Here is a 9847-nt window from a genome sequence, read left to right on the forward strand (position 1 = left end):
TAATGAATGAAGTGAGGTTCTTTCTCTATCAATAATATTTTAATTACTTATTCATTCTATTTCTCTTTTACTTTATAAACCTGTGTCGTTTAAAAAATTTCTATGTTTAAAAGACGGACGAAGTGTTATTTCATACGTCTCATCATAAGCGATTAATTGTAACATTCCAAATATGATCCTAGACGGAATTTGCATTCAGATTAGGAATAACAAGTGGTGTCCTAAGAGTGCGTTAGTATGCTAACCATCTTAATGTGCTACTTGCTAACTAAATCAACACGCTATATTAAAAATGTCAATTCTAAATCAAGACACTATATTAAAAATGTAACACATTAAAATGTTTAGTATTTGATCAGATCCCGATATCGAAATAATGTCATATAGTATACGAACTTCAGCCTATGGGTGGGGCTATTTGAGCTATATGTTGATGGTTTGTTTACCCCTATCATCACACCCACATACACATGGCCCCACCTGCAGTCCACGTGTTAATCTCTCATGGAGCAATGAGAACCTAAGACTAGAATTATTCGAGTGTATATATATATATATATATATATATATATATATTAAAAATGAAAACTATTCTATTTTGGCCAACTTTTAGATATAGAAATTTTTTATTTTAGAATTTTCTCTCTCTAATGAATGAAGTGAGGTTCTTTCTCTATCAATAATACTTTAATTACTTATTCATTCTATTTCTCTTTTACTTTATAAACCTGTGTCGTTTAAAAAATTTCTATTTTTAAAAGACGGACGAAGTGTTATTTCATACGTCTCATCATAAGCGATTAATTGTAACATTCCAAATATGATCCTAGACGGAATTTGCATTCAGATTAGGAATAACAAGTGGTGTCCTAAGAGTGCGTTAGTATGCTAACCATCTTAATGTGCTACTTGCTAACTAAATCAACACGTTATATTAAAAATGTCAATTCTAAATCAAGTCACTATATTAAAAATGTAACACATTAAAATGTTTAGTATTTGATCAGATCCCGATATCAAAATAATGTCATAGAGTATACGAACTTCAACCTATGTGTGGGGCTATTTGAGCTATATGTTGATGGTTTGTGTACCCCTATCATCACACCCACATACACATGGCCCCACCCCCAGTCCGCGTGTTAATCTCTCATGGGGCAATGAGAACCTGAGACTAGAATTATTCGAGAGTATATATATATATGGATGTATTCATTTCCTTTTTGTATCTTTTGTTCTTTGTTCTTTTTAATATCAGCCCCACGATTTTGTCATCCGACGGTTAGATCGGTGCCACGTGTAATTTAATAATACAGATTTTCAGTTGAATAATGCACACCGACTAATAATGCACCATTATAGTGTAGTAATGCAGATTTTCAGTTGAATAATGCACACCGACTAATAATGCACCATTATAGTGTAATAATGCAGATCATCTGGACCGTTGATGAATGAGATCTAACGGCCCATATTAAGAAGAATAAATGATCTAAGGGATGAATAGGAGAATAACGCTCCCTATATATATATATATATATATATATATATATGACAAATGAAAACTATTCTATTTTGGCCAACTTTTAGATATAGAAATTTTCTATTTTAGAATTTTCTCTCTCTAATGAATGAAGTGAGGTTCTTTCTCTATCAATAATATTTTAATTACTTATTCATTCTATTTCTCTTTTACTTTATAAACATGTGTCGTTTAAAAAATTTCTATTTTTAAAAGACGGACGAAGTGTTATTTCATACGTCTGGTCATAAGCGATTAATTGTAACATTACAAATATGATCCTAGACGGAATTTGCATTCAGATTAGGAATAACAAGTGGTGTCCTAAGAGTGCGTTAGTATGCTAACCATCTTATTGTGCTACTTGCTAACTAAATCAACACGCTATACTAAAAATGTCAATTCTAAATCAAGACACTATATTAAAAATGTAACACATTAAAATGTTTAGTATTTGATCAGATCCCGATATCGAAATAATGTCATATAGTATACGAACTTCAGCCTATGTGTGGTGCTATTTGAGCTACATGTTCATGGTTTGTGTACCCCTTTCATCACACCCACATACACATGGCCCCACCCCCAGTCCACGTGTTAATCTCTCATGGGGCAATGAGAACCTGAAACTAGAATTATTCGTGTATGTATATATATATATAATTAAAAATGAAAACTATTCTATTTTGGCCAACTTTTAGATATAGAAATTTTCTATATCTAAATTTTCTCTCTCTAATGAATAAAGTGAGGTTCTTTCTCTATCAATAATATTTTAATTACTTATTCATTCTATTTCTCTTTTACTTTATAAACCTGTGTCGTTTAAAAAATTTCTATGTTTAAAAGACGGACGAAGTGTTATTTCATACGTCTCATCATAAGCGATTAATTGTAACATTCCAAATATGATCCTAGACGGAATTTGCATTCAGATTAGGAATAACAAGTGGTGTCCTAAGAGTGCGTTAGTATGCTAACCATCTTAATGTGCTACTTGCTAACTAAATCAACACGCTATATTAAAAATGTCAATTCTAAATCAAGACACTATATTAAAATGTAACACATTAAAATGTTTAGTATTTGATCAGATCCCGATATCGAAATAATGTCATATAGTATACGAACTTCAGCCTATGGGTGGGGCTATTTGAGCTATATGTTGATGGTTTGTGTACCCCTATCATCACACCCACATACACATGGCCCCACCCCCAGTCCATGTGTTAATCTCTCATGGGGCAATGAGAACCTGAGACTAGAATTATTCGAGTGTGTATATATATATATATATATATATATATATATATATATATATATAAAAAAAATGAAAACTATTCTATTTTGGCCAACTTTTAGATATAGAAATTTTCTATTTTAGAATTTTCTCTCTCTAATGAATGAAGTGAGGTTCTTTCTCTATCAATAATACTTTAATTACTTATTCATTCTATTTCTCTTTTACTTTATAAACATGTGTCGTTTAAAAAATTTCTATTTTGAAAAGACGGACGAAGTGTTATTTCATACGTCTAATAATAAGCGATTAATTGTAACATTCCAAATATGATCCTAGACGGAATTTGCATTCAGATTAGGAATAACAAGTGGTGTCCTAAGAGTGCGTTAGTATGCTAACCATCTTAATGTGCTACTTGCTAACTAAATCAACACGCTATATTAAAAATGACAATTCTAAATCAAGACACTATATTAAAAATGTAACACATTAAAATGTTTAGTATTTGATCAGATCCCGATATCGAAATAATGTCTTATAGTATACGAACTTCGGCCTATGTGTGGGGCTATTTGAGCTATATGTTGATGGTTTGTGTACCCCTATCATCACACCCACATACACATGGCCCCACCCGCAGTCCACGTGTTAATCTCTCATGGGGCAATGAGAACCTGAGACTAGAATTATTCGAGTGCGTATATATATATATAATTAAAAATGAAAACGTTGTCTATAAAAGCACACCATTGCACTAGAAGTTGGAAAATAAAAAATCACCGAGGCTTAATCCTTTAAGCGTTGAAACAAAAAAAAAATCATTCTCATCTCGCCCCATCATTCAAGAATCTGATCGTATTTTTCTGGGCTTCATCATATTCCGATTTCAGACTATTTTTTCCTTTAATTGGGGTGATTTAGAACAGAGATCACACGTTATTTGAGTAATTTATTCGTTACAAAACGGGTATGCTCAAAAACTATTTGATCAATTGCCTCACTGAGAACTTCAAATTCTGTTTTCTTCAAAAACCAATCTGAAATCATCACTTCTCTTGATACAAATCCATGGCGGCTGCTATAGATGCATACAACTCCGGAAACAGTCAAGTTTTCTGCTCCGATTCCTGCAGAGAAGAGCTTATGCAAGCACTCCAACCTTTTATGAAAATTTCTCCTTCTCCCCAAAATCAGAGCCAATTTTCGGGCTTTCTCGGGCCGAAGCCCGCCCCGATGAAGCAGCCCCCGAAGCCCGGGAAGCTCTACCGGGGAGTGAGGCAGAGGCACTGGGGCAAATGGGTCGCCGAAATCCGGCTCCCCAAAAACCGGACACGCCTCTGGCTCGGGACCTTCGACACGGCCCATGAGGCCGCCCTGGCCTACGACAGGGCGGCCTTCAAGCTCCGAGGGGAATTCGCGAGGCTGAATTTTCCTCACCTAAATCACCACGAATTCAAACCTTTGCATTCGTCAGTTGATGCAAAGCTCCAAGCCATCTGTGATGGCTTGGCAGAGTCTCGGAAACAGGGGAAAACAGAGCATAGCTGTGATTTTTGACAGAGACCGATGCCTCCTGCCTCCGGGTGAGTGTGAAATTGGAGGCCTCGCCACCGGAATCGGAGGCTGCTTTCTTGGCTTCTTCTCAGAGCCTTCTTTTGGTGAATGTGACAATTTGCTTCTTGAGAAATACCCCTCAATTGAGATAGATTGGGCTTCTCTCTAAGGTTTGAGGAAAATTAGTTGTTTTTTTTTTGAAGTATATTTGTGGCATTCTGCAATGAAGTTTTTGGCATGTGCTGATTTTGTTCATGAATCTTATTTTGTGTAATAGTTCAAAATGCAAGATGATCTCAATTTTGGTATGCAGGTGAATATTTTTCCATGTATGACAATTTTTTGATTTTGTTGCTTGTACCACCTCTTTTCTAATACTTAAGGAAACTTCCTTTGTAAAATTCTAGCTATTACCTTTGCTTCAGTTTAGTTTATTGATGTTTAAAATTATAGTAATATTTTCATGTCACGGCTCGTACTTTCTGTTATGTCCGTCGACTGTATATTAGTTTGATATTATCCGCTTCGAATTAAGTCCGCACAGATTTTTTTTTGAATTACTTCCAAAATACCTCAAATTAGTTGTGATTGGCCAACACTCATACTGTTCTAACTTTCCTCCGTTCTCCAATGTGGTATGGGTTTGCAACCAAACACTTGCACGTATAAATGTCAATTTTGGTCCTCAACACGTGACCAAAATACGAATTTTGTCCAAACTATTCACTTTTTGAAAAACTGGTCCATAACAAATGAAAATTTCGACGAAGTAGTCCTTTTTTTACGATTCCGTCAAAAAACTAACGTCATGCCACTGTGCAATTAGCGTTGACAATTGGTTTTTTTACAAAACCGTCAAAAAAAAATTTACTTCGTCGAAATTTTCATTTGTTATGGACCTGTTTTTCAAAAAGTGAATAGTTTGGACAAAATTCGTATTTTGGCCATATATTTTGGACCAAAATTGACCTTTATTCTTGAATTTAAATGGGGATAGGAGTCTTTTTAAATTTTGTATTTACATTTTCGTATGTAATAAGAAGAGGGGGGCTGTGAATTATGAGGATAATTTAATTGCAGTAGGCTGTTTATGAGTGCCAAAGGGCAGTTAGCGAGTCATTAACTACAAGAAAATAATTTTTCCATCGAAAATGACTGTTTTTTTTATGTATGTTCGAATTTAGGTTAGGCAGAAATGGTTTGACTAGTTTATGAAGAGCCACCATCTTAATAATTTGGAGTCTACTTCGCAATCTTAAATATTCGACTATTTTAAGATATGTTTTTATGTAAATTGTAAATCTATCTATGACCTAATCAAGAAAATGAGTTACAATTTGGAATTATTGGTGATGTCCAATAATCGTTTTGAAATATATTTATCTTTCCCTTTTCTTGTTATGTTTTGTTTAATCTCTTGTTATGTTTTGTTTAATCTTATCACGTTTAATAATTAGAAAATTTGGGTATTTTTGCATATCTCTATCAATTTAATTTTAGTTTATTATCCACTAGTTATCTATTTGAATTCACATAAATTATCTATAAAATATGAAGAGTAAGCCATATCGGAACTATATATATTACGTTTTAATTTTCTCGTGTTAAACTCTACTACTGATTGTATAATGAAAGGAAAATATATTTGTTATTCCAAATAACACATTAAATGATTCATATTTTTATGTTGTAATATGCAAAAAGAGAAAATGACACAAGAAAAGTATCTTCGATTTTGACACGAGACATGGAATATTTGAAATGTTAATGTGTATAACATGGCAAGTGAGGTAGGGCTGGCAAATCATGCGGATTAGGTCGTTATCGGGTCAACCCGATAACGACCCAACCCAATAAGGCCTAACCCGGACCCGAACTATTAAGGGAACTGTAAATCCGAACATGAACCCGACCTGCTACCTTCAAATGCGAACACGACTCGCACCTGACACGAACTCGTTAATGACACGACATAATATGGGTTGACCCGACATGATAACGACCCGAACCTGATATCACATGATTAAAACCTGATATTACACGATTAAACCTTATTTTTCAACATAATTTACACAATTAAAATCCATTTTATACCATTTAAACCTAAATTTATAAGAATTAAAAAAAATTAAAGTAAAATATATTTTTAAAATAATAATATCATCTTAATGGGTTATCCGTATCCAACCTGCATCTAACCCGAAATTATCGGGTTCGTAATGGGTCAACCCGTTAAGGACACGAACCCAATAAGTCTTGACCTAAACCCAATAATTTCGTGCGGATTCCTATCGAATTATCGTGTCGTGTCGAAAATTGCCAGCCCTAAAGTGAGGGACCTTATCATCACTTGAAAGTGTGAGAAAGGAATTTGGAGGCCACCATTTTTCATCTCTAATGTCCAATCATTTCAGGTTTTTCAAATACTATTCTCATCTTATTCTTATCAACCATAAAAGTTACCAATTCATTCACACTGCAAAAAACAAGAATATTGATGCCCTAGAGCTTGATCCCTCCATTTTATCATAAGGGATGAATTTTATTTGGACATGAGTTTTAAGAAAATAATATTTATTGAGTTAAATGGAAAAAATAAAGTACTCCCTCCATCCATTAAATATGAAACTTTGCTTGTCGGCATGTGATTTTGTATAGTGTTTTGTTGTAATTGTATTCAATGTCGAATCAATTTTAAATGTCGAACTAGAGAACAAATCCTGTGCACCCATTTTTATAATCTGATCTTAACTGATATAATCTTGTGGTCAAATATAATTTACCATAATTTCATTATTTTATTCACAAAATAATTGCATAAGGGTATTAATGGAAATCAACATAAAAGATTGGTTATTTCTATACGTGATTCACCCCAAAAATTGTTCTACCTCGCTCCTCCATCTTCTACCTTCCGCTCACTGCCTCTCTCTCCCGTGCCTCTGCCTTCGCCGGCGAGTAGCAACAGGCCACCGGTCATTCCCCCTCTCACTCACGTCTGGCCCCCCCTCTCTCTCTCAAAATAAACCAATGTAGTATGCCACCGCCGTCACTGCTACATTTCCGTCGTTCAATCATTTTATCTTATAATCACTGTATTTCATCTTATAATGAAATAACTTCACCCGATAAATGGAAACATTTCTGTTAAAACCTCCCTCCTCCATCTTCTAGCTCTCGCTCACTGCATCTCTCTACCGTGCCTCTGCCTTTGCCGGTGAGTGGCAGCAGGCCACCCGTCATTCCCCCTCTCACTCATGTCTGGCCCCTCTCTCTCTCTCTGCTCTCGCTCAAACTCATTCACTCTCATCCCTGCCCCCAATTTCGAACCCTAGCCATCCGAAAAATCCTCTTCATCAATCTCCCCTCTCAGCAACTTATAGCTAGCCACCCTTGATTCGTGACATCCGGCGTCGGTTACCTCCATAACTCGGCTCCCAGTGCCGCGCCTCGGCCCTCCCTACTCGCGATACAACATTGTTGTTCAGGCACCAACTCGAGGTCAATCTGGGGTTGAAATTCACCCGCAACTCGGCCCCAATGTACTGTGCCACCGCCGCCGCACTACACTACCGTCGTTCAATCACTTCATCTTATAACCACTATACTTCATCTTATAATGAAATAACTTCACTCGAGAAATGGAAATATTTCGGTTAAAATGAGCCAAAATTTGAATAGTCCAAAATAAATAACTTCATCTTATAATATAATTTCTCCATCTTATAATTACATTACTTCATCTTATAATCAAATAACTTCACCCGAGAAATGAAAATAACTTATAATAATGTATTATGACTAAATAGCCCTGGTATGACGTAAATTGCTCTTAGGATGAATGAGGGAAATTATTTGTACAATATCTCATCTCATCCATAAAAAATTAGATCCAATGGATAATATTTGGTCTCTAGTTCTACACTAAGGAGGTGTTGTGCATATAAGGGGACCCCTCCCTCCATCCCATTAAATATGAAACCTTTGCTTATCGGCACGTGATTTTATGTAGTGTTGTGTTGTGAGTTAATGAGAGAGATTAAAGTAAGAGAGAAGAAAAAGTAGAGAGCGCATAGTTTCCAATTTAGGAAACGTTTTATTTTTAGTGAGACAACTCAAAAAGAAATATGTTTCATTTTTAATGGGACATAGAGAATAATAGAGATGAAATAAAGTAAGAGAAAATGTATTCTTTTCGCCAAAAAAGGAAATCAATCACTTAGGTGGGACAACCCAAAATATAGAATAAGTTTTTGCCGAAAATATCTTATTCAGATTGGTTGAGAAATGACAAACCAAATGTAATGTTTGTGATATTTTAGACCAATTGTAATATTCACAAGAAATATTAAATTTGGCCAGAATTTGTGGTTTTAGAGACCCAATATCCCTAAAAAAATATTCTATTCCATATTTGTGATGAAGGATTTGATTATAATGATAAATAATTAATTAATGAAAGAATAAAAGGCAATTCTTTGGTCAACTAGAATCAATCAAAGATGAGCATTTGGAAATCTATCACCTTCTTTAAACCCTCAGAAGATTCTCATAGAAAATGTTAAACAAAGTTTTCTTTAATGTTAAAGGCTTTTGATATGAAGTTAAAAGATTGTGAAAAATGAATAAAAGAACATCTTGTAAGATAGAGTGATTCCTTAGAATAGATGGAAGAAAAGGAATTAACCAACTTGATCATCCCAACTTGTGAGGTGGATTACTCTTTTCCTACATACATAAGCCAAGAATATCACCTTTTATAACTAGAATGAAAATATCAAAATATTAAAGAATAAATACGATTCTTTATCTCAAGAAGTATTTTTATCGCTCATTTTTCTCTATTATTACATGTAAACCTGTATTAATACATAAAAGCAATCCAGCATTATAAAATATCGAAAATATTCTTCCCTAAATATTTTCCATGCCCATTATTTTCAAACATGATTTTCTAGAATATTGCACAAGACATAATACTCCCTCTCTATCTCATTAAAAATGAAACGTTTTCATTTTCAAGTTATTCATTATCTCATTAAAACTGAAACGTTTTCATTTTCGAGTTATTCATTAAAAATGAAACGTTTCCTAAAATGGAAAAAATATCATCTCTACTTTTTTTTTTATCTCTCTTACTTTATTCTCTCTTTATTTAACTCATAAAACAACATTATATAAAATCCCGTGCTAAAAAACAGATGTTTAATTTCTAATGGGACGGAGTGACTACTTATTTACCTATAGAATATTGGCACTTTAAATAAAGGTTGCAGATTACACACGTCCAAAAAAATAATATGCATATTAGAAAGTAAAAGAATCTAGTCTATGGTAAATAGTATATTAAATTGCAAAATTAATAGTACCATCTAAATGTGGAGATATATAGTTTGGAATGGGATGCATTTGAATGTATCAATCAGTCATAAAAAACTACCACTACTTTAAAATATATGAATCCTTCAAGTTGGTGGTTGCGGTTTCATCAAGGCATCAAACACAAGCTAAGAAAAAAGTTGAGATTG

General features: G+C 34.0%; 1 pseudogene; it reads left to right on the top strand.

Annotated features, from left to right (window-relative positions):
* The first annotated feature begins 3541 nt into the window (after nucleotides 1-3541).
* LOC121791478 lies at nucleotides 3542-4715 on the top strand (annotated as a pseudogene).
* Nucleotides 4716-9847: the final 5132 nt, after the last annotated feature.

Source organism: Salvia splendens, unplaced genomic scaffold (genome assembly GCF_004379255.2).
Source record: "Salvia splendens isolate huo1 unplaced genomic scaffold, SspV2 ctg823, whole genome shotgun sequence".
NCBI classification, from domain to species: domain Eukaryota; kingdom Viridiplantae; phylum Streptophyta; class Magnoliopsida; order Lamiales; family Lamiaceae; genus Salvia; species Salvia splendens.